At 38.2% G+C, this 13,210-nt stretch overlaps 1 protein-coding gene across 3 annotated transcripts in view; it reads left to right on the forward strand.

Annotated features, from left to right (window-relative positions):
* LOC130917303 (unconventional myosin-Ic-like) overlaps positions 1–13,210 on the forward strand; it is a 74,539-nt gene that overhangs the window by 19,612 nt on the left and 41,717 nt on the right. The window contains exon 1 of one of the 3 annotated variants that reach the window (XM_057838559.1): positions 7,239–8,336. The exons of the other annotated variants lie outside the window; for them this stretch is intronic. The gene's annotated coding sequence lies outside the window, so the exon portion shown is untranslated. Of the gene's footprint in view, positions 1–7,238; positions 8,337–13,210 lie in introns of those variants that run through there. 3 annotated transcript variants of the gene reach the window in all.

The raw sequence follows: 13,210 nt of genomic DNA on the forward strand, positions 1-13,210 counted from the left end.
CTTGGTAGCGCTATCTTCTAAGCCGCTGATCTGGCAATCACTGTTAAGCTTGTTAAACACTAGCGGTAATATGCTGTGGCAAGAGAGTGAGAGTGACGAAAGGCTGGTCTCAGCGGCGTGAGTGGATTTCAGTGGACTCACTCAATGAAGCATTTCATAAAGATGTGACTTTTGAAGTGAAGTTTTGCTATCTTTGTTTAGATATAATTCGGTGGGACGGTAATTATACTTTGAGGGGAAAAAAGGGAAAAAACATGTCTTGTATTGAACACACCTAAATATATTAATGTAAATAAGCTCTACTTTGCCTCTACTTCGCGGATTTCCTATTATCACAGGGGTTGGGGGTCCCTAATAACCGCGAAAAACAATGGCTCACTGTACTGCTTAGAAATTAGGTTAACATGGGATTTTTTTTTTGGGAGAGAGAGATACAGGTGTGACATGGATGTGGAAGTGCCCCATTCATGAAAAAAATAAATTAACAAGTATATGAAAAAGTTTTTTTTTTAAAAAAAAGCAGAATCTAAAGATAGTCATGGATTTAAGTAAATGTGTAATCTTTTCTTAACCTTGCCGTGACCGTCTCTTCACTGAGTCGGACTTATCACCTCCTTCGGCCTCCTTTGAAACAGTGCCGGCGTGTTTGTTGGAAAGACAGTTGTCACTTCTTCTTAATGTACAATACCGATTTTTCGTCTTCTGTTTTTTTGGTGTGCCCGGTCAGACCTTTTTCCATTGAGCCCGTTCAAGTATTACGCATGCGCACTAACTTGCAGTCCGATAAGCACTGAGAAAACGGTACCGCATGTGCAGAAGCATCAAAACAAATTTATTAGACATGCTGGCCCTATGTTATTTTAGAGTGAGCATATCTTGATTTCCAAAAAGAGGACACAAATAACAGACATAAATATTCCCCGTTTACGCTTATTTTCAAAGTTTATATGCATTGATTGCACACATGCACGCACGGTCAGTTTGCCCTGACTCTCGGCTATGTAAGCTAAGCAAGATTGAAATACAGTATTGCTCATTTCATTTGCTTAAAAAGAAAACAGAGCATTGTCAGGCTTATCCTTTTGTATCATATTATTTTTCTTTTTATGACTGGTCAAGCACGCCTCCTCCCTAAAAGCAGAGTTCAAGCTAGTCATGAACGGTAATGCACAGCTCCATTGCTGCCATCCTCCCTGCTTCTCTCGATCTTTGCTGATGTAATCGCTGCAGGAATTCAAATTTGGGAGACTTGAGGGTTCATACCGCCGCCATATTTTGAAAAATGTGGCCCAGATTGGATTTTAATCACATACGAAAGTGAACTAGATCAGATTTGAAATAGTTAACTTATATGCGACTTTTCCCATTCAGACCGTCAAGTTAATGCCTCACTTGAGTCGGAAAAACGCATTTAAAAAATCGGATTTGCGCATTAAGACCTACGGTCTGAACGTAGGTCCTTATCGCCATTGAAAGTGCAGTCAAGTTTTCCCACTAGCCCAATTATAATCCACTCCACACTTCGCCCACCTCCACCTTCTTTTTATTCTTTTGTATTTTCCCTTGGCAAACCAGCTCATTACATTACCGCCAATCAGTGGACTAACCGTGAAGGAGTATGTCAGCAACAAAAACAAATAAAACCTGCAATGTTACTGATCACGCATGTGAGAGTAGAGGAAAAAAAAAATACTCGTATTGGCTCTAATTTTAGTTGCAAAATGCGACCAATAGGTCGCATTCTGGAGCCCTGATTACGTAACAATTTCTGCTCCTTATCCCAAGGAAACTGTGTTGTGTTCAGCTCATCGATCCGGACAGTTATCCTTATAATTATAAAATGATCATAACATGCTGATGTTTGCCCGTGGTACCTGCATTTATGCGCCTTCAGAGCCAAGTTGTCAGCACGGTTGGTATTGCCACACCCAACCACCCTCTGTAATAAGACACCAACACTGTGTGTTGATAAAACACAGAATAGTGTTGTTTTGTGTAAAAGGATGGACGCCTCTTCTACTCAAGCAGAAATTAGCAGGTGGAAATCACCAAACGTCACTCAAATTTAGGATGTGATGAAATGAGGAACTCACGAAATGGGGAGAATGTTTTTTTTCCCCCCCGTAAATTTTACCCGACAATTTCATGTGGTTGCCCAATTTGGAAACATCCCACTATAAAGTATCTATATCCAACTGCTAGCTGAAGTTATTTCCCCCCTTCTTCAGACATGTATACTTTTTTGTCATTTTCATTCTTTTATTTAATTCTAGTCTATGCTGAAAGGTTAACTAGAATTTGTGATGAAATACTGTGCAATCTATTCAAAAGCAATTTTCTGTAAATTACAAAGTAAATCCAGCTACAGATACTCTGTTCCTTGCTGGCAATGCGTGGTACGCAGTTGACATCCAACAAGACATGTGGATATATCAGATTGCAGAATAAAAATAATTAAGGTAAAGCAAAAGTGGTATTGTTTATTTTCTTGGAGCGAAAAATTTATGCTGTTTTTAATATTGTTCCTTTTTGAAATGGAGCTCACATCTAAATATTAAATTCGACAGAGCATTTACTGGAGTGGAGGCCGCTATTGTTGGTCATAGGTTTCGGCTACAAATATATAACAGTGCTTCTTAAAGAGTTAGTTTTGCATTTACAGTGACTAAAATCTGATCAAAGGTCAAATACCGGTGATTTAGTTCAGTTGTTGTTTGCTTGGACCATTCCAATTACAAATGGAAATAAGTTAGCTCGATTTTCTATTACATAATGCTTTGTTAGCATGGTTGTCAATCATTTACTCAATTATGTGCGACTAGGTTGAAATATGTAATTGCACCATTCACTCTTAACACACAAGCTTTCTTTATGCAGCCCCGTTACTTAACAAAGAGTCAATCACAACATAAAATATAGCCAATATGCTCGTTAGATCCTTTGGGACATTTATGCCTTGCTTAACCAAATGGTTTCCATAGCTGTGGCAATAGGGACAAACAAGAAACCAGTGTCCTTATAAAGACTTAAGGGCTTATTTTCACACTGTGTGTCCTTTTCGTTAACCTTTAACTTAGACTTTCGATAATGACTTTTGATAATGTCGGAACAATTTGAACAGGTGTGGCCTTGGACGTGGCGAAAGAAAGAGGGAGAAGACCAAATGGTTACAGATTAAACAAACAAACAAACAAGGAAAGCATAGCTGTGTCAAAAGAAAAAGAATGCAAATTTAAGTACATTTGATTAAAAGATAAGCATGCTTGGCAGAAAACCAGACTTTTACTGCGGACTGTTCTTTATCTGCTTAATGGTGTGAAAGGTTAGTTTGGGCAGGTTCGCATGCTGGAAGTGGCCTAGGATTGGGCTATCAACAGGCCTTATCCTCTATTATAGAAATCTAGGAAATATACTACATTATATGCAAAACAAGTAAAATTGCACAAAATAAATAAAGCCACAAAAATGAGATGTTTAGGTTACCGTAATAAATGTCCAAATTTCATTACTCATGACATGCTGGCCTTTCTGATGTAGTGGCAGCAAAGATTTGAATATCTAACAGTAAACTCTACAAAAATGCACAAATGTCAGTGAACCCCAGCCATGAGATTGAATTGCTTGATAACAGCCCCCCCCACCCCCCCCCCCCCCACACACACATTTTCTTCTTTTGGTGCAAATATTTTTTTCATAAATTTCTTCAGTAGGACAAATCTAGCCATTAACACCTCTTTTTTGGAGCAACAATTTTCTATTCTATTCTATTCTATTCTATTCTATTCTATTCTATTCTATTCTATTCTATTCTATTCTATTCTATTCTATTCTATTCTGTTCTATTCTTGTATCCACTGAACATAATGAATGCAGATTGGCAAACAGATGGATTAACAGTTTATTGGCATTACAGTTGAATTTGACTAAAACTAAACTAACAAAAACAAGTACACATGTTTTACAGCGAGTTTACTTTTGCAACAACAAAAATGCTATCGCAGGCTGAAGAAAAACTTGCATCAAAGTGTCTGTGGTCATATGTCTTAAATAAACATTTATTCACAAACACTGTGAGCCAAAGAAATTACCAATCAACTTTGGCAGATGTAGGACGTTAGGATACATGCAATCCAAATCACATTGAAATATAATAATATCTGAGTGTAAAAAATGTCAGCTATTGTCAGTCAGCACCGATTTGATCTGTACGAAAGACAGGCAAGCAGCTTTGTTTCAGCAGTCAAACCTTACCATATATGGTATACTGCTTGGTATAAATAAGACAAAAATGCTGAGTCCCATAAGGGAGAGAGAGAGAGGGGGTGCAGAATAAAACAAACATGATTAAAACAAAGATGAAACAGGACTTGGTAAATATCAGAACAGTTGTTGCACAAAAATGATGACAAGGCGAGGAATGGACTTGCATTTGTTGGATGGGTAAAGAGTTGGTATGGGAAAAAGGTTGATTGGTCCATGTTTTGAGTTACTTCTGAACAAGTTCCTACTTGCCCTATGACTGGATGGATATTCCTGTTTGTGTATTTTTCTTCCATCTTTGCCTTCTTAACTTGAGGGGAAAAGAATGGGAAAGACGAACATTGACGGGACTTAAGTGAGGCGTGGTTTGTGCACAGTCGGAGGACACACCTACAGTATCTGAGGCTACGTATACACAAGGACGGATAATGATGGCTCTAAATGCTCAATTTATTATACTATACGGTATGTCGGCTAAACTAATGTTATCTTGTCCGGATATTTTATAACACGGGCTAGAGATCCAGATAATTACTTAAACGTCAGATACCCGGTCTAGTGTAGCTGCCGGCTACCCGCGTAAAATCGGAGTCAACAGAATTGGCATCACGGGGAGTGCCATCGCTATCTTTTTGTGTGGCATTACGGCATCGTAAACAATGGAGGCGAATGGTATAGACGTGGCTTTGCTCCTCTTTTTCAATTGAAAATTTACGCGTGAATATGTCTGGACAAGACATCGAACAAGGCCGAAAAATTATAAGCTTCTGGTTCAGAGGTGACCCACGTGGATGATGATGATGAAGGATCCTCAAGCTCAGACTTGTCGCTTGCATTTGTCCAGGGGTCCCCAACCATTTTTGCACCACGGACCGGTGTGATTTGGGTCTTTTTTTCTTGGACCGGTGTACTGTCAAATTTTGCACCCTTATAAAAATTTTTAAGCTTTTGTGGCGGTGAAAAAAGCACTCTTTTATATTCAGCTGGACTCTCAATGTTATCCAACGGTGCTAAAAAAGTATTCACATCATAAACATACATGTGCAACACGGAAATGGCGTAAATTAATGCTTAACGACACGGTGAAGTCGTTAAGTGACAGGGCTACGTGCAGTTGTTGTGTGCACCTAACATGGCAAACGTAAGTTAATATTCCTTTCTTTAAAGAAAGTTTGTAGTGTGTACTTTGGAATCGCTGCATTCGCGATCCTTTTTAACGTTACGCACATGCCAACTTTGTCAGAACACCGGCAATGTGCGCCAGAAAAATACAGCAAATATAAAATAGCATTTGTTTTTAGCCCGGTCGTGTTAAGTGCAGGGAAAAAATACAACTCACCCGCTGAATCAGTGGGAGGCGTGAGTTTGTTTCGTTGAGACGAGATGGTCCCGAGATGGGAGAGTGAGAGAAGCTAGCATCACAAATACACGATGTTGGAAATTGTAGCAGTTTTCAGCGCGCTCCTAGCGATGTCTGTATATTCCGAAATGACTTTAATCCAGAACTTCGGTAGAGTTGTTGTCTCAAATGTACGTTTAAGGTCGCCGTGATTTGTGATCTCTACAAGCTGATATTCCTGTTGCCCAGACATGCTCGAATCACTCAGTTTATTCACATACAGATCACGAATTCACTCCTTCGCAGTTTGTGGGTCTTTAGTGATTGGGAAGTAGCATAAATTTTGTTTTCTTCCAGGTTGTAGGTACATCTTCTGGCTCGTCAGGTTCCCTTTTCCCCGTAAAAAGTCTGTCCAAAGACGTCTGTTATTCAGTCATTCTAGTGTGGGGGCTAATTATTTCCGGGAAGAAATGTGATTGGCGACGACCTACGTCATACGTTATTATCGAGTCCAAGCGCGCATAGATATACAAAACGAGATTTAGTGCTAACAGCCCAATCAATGCATTTCTATGACGACTTCCAATCCTGGAGTTGTATATCTAGAGTAGACAGGGATATTGGGGAGTTAAGCGGCACAGGCCAAAATCAATCGGCCAGAATGCAGTCGTTAATAAATTATTTATTATTTCTGCGCGGCCCTGTACCAAATGCGCCACGGACCGGAACCGGTCCGCGGCCCGGTCGTTGGGGACCCCTGCATTTGTCACTCCTGCAAGATACTTGTATGTAAATTTTATAAGGAAAAAAATGAATAAAACTGAAACTGTTTGCAAGTGAATCGAACCAAACGTGCAAAACAGAAATGGTTCACCACATCCACGTGAACTGTTACATCCCTCCTCTTTTTACCAACAATCTTTTATTTTGCGTGTTAATATTTTTATAATGTCTATTTTCCAAGTTATGGGTATAGCTGTAACTGTGAAATGTTTTTGTTTTTTTATATATATTGTGTAAAATCCGCTTTGTAAAATTGTTAATTAAGCCTGTTGCAGTACCAAATTTTAGCAAGAGATATATTCTCATAAATTGCTGATATGCGATATTGTTGTAAAAATTTTAAAAAGTTAACAATACTGTAGTGACAATATATCCTAATAAACCACAAATTCAAATGCAATAAGTATTTATCCTTAAAAGAAACCTAAAGCTGAAACCTGAAAACTGTATAGGCAGTACAGACCAAAAGTTTGGACACACCTTCTCATTCGTGCGTTTTCTTTACTTTCATGACTATTTACATTGTAAATTCTCATTGAAGGTAATAAGTTTTATTGAACACGTTTGGAATTATGTACTCAGCAAAAAAAGGTGAAATAACTAAAAACATGTACAATATTTTAGTATCGTTAAAGTAGCCACCCTTTGTTCTGATTACTTTTTGGCGCAATCTTGCCATTCTCTTTATAAGCTTCAAGAGCGAGTCACCTAAAATGGTTTTTGACTCTACATGTATGCCTTTTCAAGGTTGATAAGTGAAATACTAGTATATTCCTTTATCAATGGGGTAGGTATCTTCATTTGTGTTGCATTGAATGAGGTGTGTCCAAACTTTTGGCCTGTACTGTACATATACTATATTTGAAAGCTGTCATAGAGGCTACTATAGTGTATGTAGAATATGAAAAGAATGAGAAACCCAATGCCATTTCTGTTCTCTGCAAATTAGAGCCCCTCAAAAGCGTTCATTATATCTAAAATGACTATCTTGGCGCATGTTAGCCATTTGAAGCCAAATTAATCAAATTTTGCCAACCAGCTTTCAAATGACACCCATTATGCAGAATCTATCTTGGTCCAGAATCGGAAATATCTGAGAGGAATTGAAGATATCTGCGTTTGCATGTTGAACATGACGTGCTTTTATTTTGAAATGTACACCGGAAGTGTGCACACTTAGTTGCTCAGCTTTTGCTCTACTCTCGGTACTATGAAATGTATTTTCCTCACGCATGTGTCGTCAGTTGAACATTAAAAAAAAAAAAAAAAAATTAGCATTGTTTGCAAATGCTGTAAATCAGCGAATTTCATGTTTGAAGTGGCACCTTTTAAACGCGAAGATTGAGTTTTGACAAAGACTTTTATTGCTTGATAGCAGGCTAAAGTTGTTAGTACATTGTCTTTCACCATTAGCCTCTATGTAGCAATGCTAACGCTGTACAATCTTCAATACGTTATTTTTGTAAGGTTGAACTGGTGTGTTGATGACAAATAAACATCTGTAAAAGGAACTGGTCTCATATGCAAACAACGGGTGAAGTTTTAACAAGCACGTGTGCCGAGTGCACGCGCAAACTCACGCACGCGGCTATAAATAGCAGCAGGTAAAATTACCAACCACATTTCTATTCACCGTGCATTAATTGACTTATTGCATATGGCGACCGGCTTAGTGTTAATGAACATCTTTGATCCTTATCGGAGGGTTCACATCAAAGACCTCACGATAAAATATGAATAACATAAAACAGCACAAAAAGATCATCAAAGGACAACGCAGCCTCCAATGAAATTAAAGGTGGGAATTCAGGTATTGATATGAACTTTCTGAAAAGTGCATTCATACACCGAGAGAACAATCAGAAAGTGAGGAAAAAGGACTGTGCAAAACTGAAGCACGACAACTGGATTTTAACCACTCCTGAATGTTTGAGCAGAAGGCATACAGTTCACGGTATGTAATTGTATCATTCTGAATGTGGATGGGTTTTTGTTTGTTTGTTTGTTGTTGTTGTACTATTTAAAAAAAATGTTCAGATGGTCTGTATTTCCACGATAGTTTTTCACAGTGGTTTGTCAGCAGTGGTAACTTCGCAATTATATAAAAAAAATCTCTGTTAGCAAATGGCACAGCCGTAGCAAGAAGACCTGAGTCAGAGTTTTGGAGTGACTCACCTAACAAACTGTGATACAGACAGACATCTTTGAAAGATTCAGAACACTCAATTTAGCTTCGGGACATGTCTTTATGGGGTTGTTGGAGGAAATACCATGCATGACCAAACTTCTCCAAAGGAAAAGTGAGTGAATGCAATAGTCTTCCAGTCTCCGTTGAAGGGACACTGCAGTCATTTTGATGAGTTGTTTCTAAATACATTAAATATATTTGAAAATAATTGCTGATAACATGTGCTTAGGCTGAGAACAATTGAGTGCGTTATAGATATTATTGAGTTATAGAAATTATTTTGTGTACCAGCCAGGATTTTTTGGGAGGGCCTAAAAAGAGGCTCAATTGACATCACCTAGAACTATGGCTTTCTGGCACGCCCCTACCGCTATATAAGTCTCTGTAAGAGCAGTTTTCTCATTTACTTTGCTTTATAGCTGAGCAGCAAAGTTACAGCCACCGATCCCCAATATATACATAATCTCTTGCATGTAAATGTGTTTTATGTTATTTGGGCGTTGTCGAGGTGAGACAAATGGTTGGCTGGGAGCAACAAGGCAACATGCATTGATACTGCATTGATACTTTGAAGGCCACACAGGCCACGGCGTCATGTGCAGAGCAGCCAATATTGGATTCATTGTGGTTGGCTCTATTCTGTTTCAAATGTGTTTTGTGTAATAATGCATGGCCTATCAGACGGCTGGCTGCGAGCAGCACCGCAGCCTTCATGCCAACGGTGGATGCGTACATTCGGCTACAATACTGCCAAAGGCCTGCAAAAATTAATGCAAATTGTACCCGATCGTTCGCATTTACTGATGACAACTGCTGCACGTTTTCTTGCGGGTTTCCCCGGCTGCTGCCTGCGGGTGGTTTGTTTCGCTCTCAAAGCGCCTTTGACAAGAGAAAGGCTTCATCTCTCTTTCACAGAGCCTTGCTGATGTAGATGAGTTCTGTAGACATGGGAAACATCTAAACCAGGGGTGCCCAACTGCCCATTATGTCGATCGCCAGGCTAGTGTGGGTAGCTCGCGGCATAAAACATAAATATGTAAATAATTTTTATTTGACATTTAGTTATTTATTTGTAAATGTACAGAGTTAACCATGTTGTGTGACCCCCTCAGCGGGAGGTTGTCTGCTTGAAAAGTAGATTTTGGAGCAATATACAATGAGCACCCCTGATCTAACCAAACTATCAACCACGCTCTAAGAAGTAGACATTTTTGAGTTTCATAGTTTGAGTACAGTCAGCAAACCAAACCTAGAGTGTCTTGAAACCTGATGGGCCTGGCCATATTTTTCCCTATTTTAAAACTATTAAATATAATAAACTTTTTTTTTTTTTAAATCAATTCGAATTTGGTGAGCTTGTGAACAACTCTTTTCTTTGACCCAAGCAATTAATTTGTCAAAGTTGACTCGTACTGGAGTGTACCTTTAACTTGATGTTAGACCTGCTGTTGTAGTGTTTTTTTATTACGTTGCTTTGTAACACGTGCACACCCACACACCGTGGTTTTCCACATGTGGGAGGGAGGCGGGTATATTAAACAGGAACAGCTTCATTTGGGGAAACCCTTGCGTAAAACCTGAGCCAAAGTTGCCATAAGTTGTCAGACTGGTGGTTATGTCAGAACAGTTTCATGCTTAGCCTCTGTTGATATTCTAATTTCTCTATTTATTGAGTCTTTTGCCGTCAGTCTTGTCATCCTTGCATTATTGTTCTTGATACTTTTCTCAAGTTTTGTGTCTGTCTCTTAATTATAGCCTACATAACTTGCATTTTTTCATTCTGACATCACTACTGCACCACATTATATTTTCTACTTATTCTCTCCTTTTCTTATCCTCTTTTTCAGTCCTTGATGCCTCTTTTTATTTTTTAACATTAAACACATTTTTGGCTGTAATTGTGAACTAAGTGATATTCTTCATACCAAGCTATGTGATGATTATGCTGTCAAAGATTTTGAATGTTAGGAGTCTGTAATTTAATGGTGGCAGAGAACGTAAGCGGAATACCGAGAGCAGAATATGGTATAGAATAAGTGTCTGGTGAATGTTGGGATTTAGTCCGCACAAGATGTTTTTAAGATAGGGTAGAATTAGATTTATCTATAAAATGGTTGATAGGCGCTTAGAATGCACATTTTGATTTGGAGCCATGGGGTTAAATGTTGCATTCTCCTCTGTCTGGCTGCTCTCACACATCACACTCTGAAAGTTTTACACAAATGAGAAGTAAATGCAAACAGTTTGTGTCATGTAATCTAGGCTATTAATATAATCTTTGATGATGAGCAAAGGAAGAAACACAATGAGAGGTAAATAAAAAGGCTTCCGTGCCGTGAAAAAGCATTTGCCCCCCATCTCAAATTCTTTTTTAAATGCACTTAATATAAATGTTGATCGTTAAAAACATCAATGTTAATATTAGGAAAATATCACCAAAGTAAGGTACTGTAGTTGTCAAAAATGTACAGAGCTATATTGACTTTGTATCCCTTGAAGCAAGCATTTTTCATTTGACAGTTGTGTTGGGTGAAAAAAAACAACAAAAACAACCAACCATATTCCTTATGACTGTGTGTCATTTTGACATGGCTCAGCTGTACAGGCATATTGTGTTTGGTTGATGGCCAGATATAGTGCAATTCTGTCCACTGGGACTGGAACTTTTTAGAGGTGCAAAGTGAATATTGAGCATTGTGTAATTCATACGGGTGGGGACATTATATGCTTGGTTTTGAGCTTTCAACATAGAGCATAACAGTATTTACAGCTGACCTTGCATTGTTGTTATATATATGTTTTACTTCATATTTGATAACTTTTGATGTCATTTTATCAACTTTGTAAGACAATTTGCATTGGAAATGCCCAGAATGTCATTTTTAAAGCTATTTTAGGTGGTAATTTTTACTTGCCTCTGCAAACAGCCAGATTATCATTGACATGTGGCTGACTAGACCGAATTTGAATACGTAACGTTTAGAGGTGTGCAAAATTTCCGATTCTTAGATTATTCGCGATTCGGCCGTGGAAGATTCGAGAACGATTCACAAACATCCAAATTCCGATTATTGAAATATGCCAAGTAAAGCAGAAGTACGACACACTCAGCGCGCCGCGCGGTCTTCGGTACGCAATTAGGGACGGAGCGAGAGTAGCTAAACATCATGCTTCTCATTACCCGGCCCCTCGGGTAACGCCAATGCTCAACTCACGGCTCTAGCTCAACTCACGCCACGAGATAAAAAAAAAAAAAAACAACATACCTGACTGCTGCCGAAAAGCTGCTACAAGCCACATTATGTTACGGTAGATACCATTTATATAGGACTAGATGCTTATAGCTTCGGTATCGTTACCAGCACATCTACAAAAAACTAGATGCGGGCGGTAGTAACGGCCGCCATCTTAAAGCAGTACACTTCCCTGCAAGGCTGTTGTTGCGAACCTTCCAAGCGAACCTAATTAACTTTTTATCTAAAATACTTCTAAATCGGTAAAATATTGACTTGAATCTATCTTTAAAATAGTTTTAAAACTTTTACATGTTGAAAGTAGACAAAAGAGAAATCATGGAATAACAGGAGCAATTTTAACAACTTTAACGGTTGATTCACAACATTAATTGAAAGTAGTTTAAAGCTGCTGATATAGAATGGGGACTGGAGTTTTTTTATTTACTGTTATTTTTGTATATTTGTTTACTGCTATATGTTAACTTGATATTGAAATAGTAGTTTGGTTTAGCCTGAGAGGATTTTTGAACAATTTTGGAACTAATGTACAAAACAAATTAAAAAAAAAAAAAAAAAGAGTGGGGTGCATCAATAATCGTTTTATAATCGAATCGGAGCCTCTGAATCGTAATCGAATCGTTAGGTGCCCAAAGATTCCCAGCTCTAGTAACATCGATACTTGAACTCTTGATCTAGAATTGTGTATTTTATTGTAATTCTTGAGGACTGCAAATTTCCTTTTCCTGAAATTTGTCGGCAATTTTTCTTTTCACAGTACATTTTGGGAAAGACATGACTAGAACTGGGTAATAGTACATATTTTCCTTCCAACTGGTGTTCATTTGGAATTATATTTCAATGAAGGGATTGTCACTAATACATTTTAGCAACTTGCTTGACCAAGGCTAGCTTGCACTGTGATTTAAAAAATACTCCAATGCATTGGATGCACTGACTTCACAAACAACTTAACTGAGATGTCAAGTAGGAGGCTGCAGAATACTGCCCTGTTCCCTGCCCGCATTGTATCTATCTCAAAGTCTAACATTTATTGCTTCAAAGCTGTTGAAAGAGATCAAGCCCAGTAATTAAGAGCGCATATGGGAGGAGACAGAGGCATTATCTCAATGGAGCCATAAAATACAATAAGGATATATTTACAGATACAGTACATCATCTCAATGTGTGTGCTGTCAATAAGCAAGACTTTCCAGACACATTTCAAAATATTTTTCAAACTCATTCCTCTAAAATCTACAACCCCAATTCCAATGATGTTGGTAGTAGGTATGTTGTGTTAAACATGAATAAAAACAGAATATAATGATTTGCGACTAATATTCAACCTATAAAGACAAGATATTTAAAGTTTCAAACTGATAAACTTTTGTTTTTGGCAAATAA

The sequence above is a fragment of the Corythoichthys intestinalis genome, chromosome 6 (assembly GCF_030265065.1).
Source record: "Corythoichthys intestinalis isolate RoL2023-P3 chromosome 6, ASM3026506v1, whole genome shotgun sequence".
In the NCBI taxonomy this organism is placed as follows: Eukaryota; Metazoa; Chordata; class Actinopteri; order Syngnathiformes; family Syngnathidae; genus Corythoichthys; species Corythoichthys intestinalis.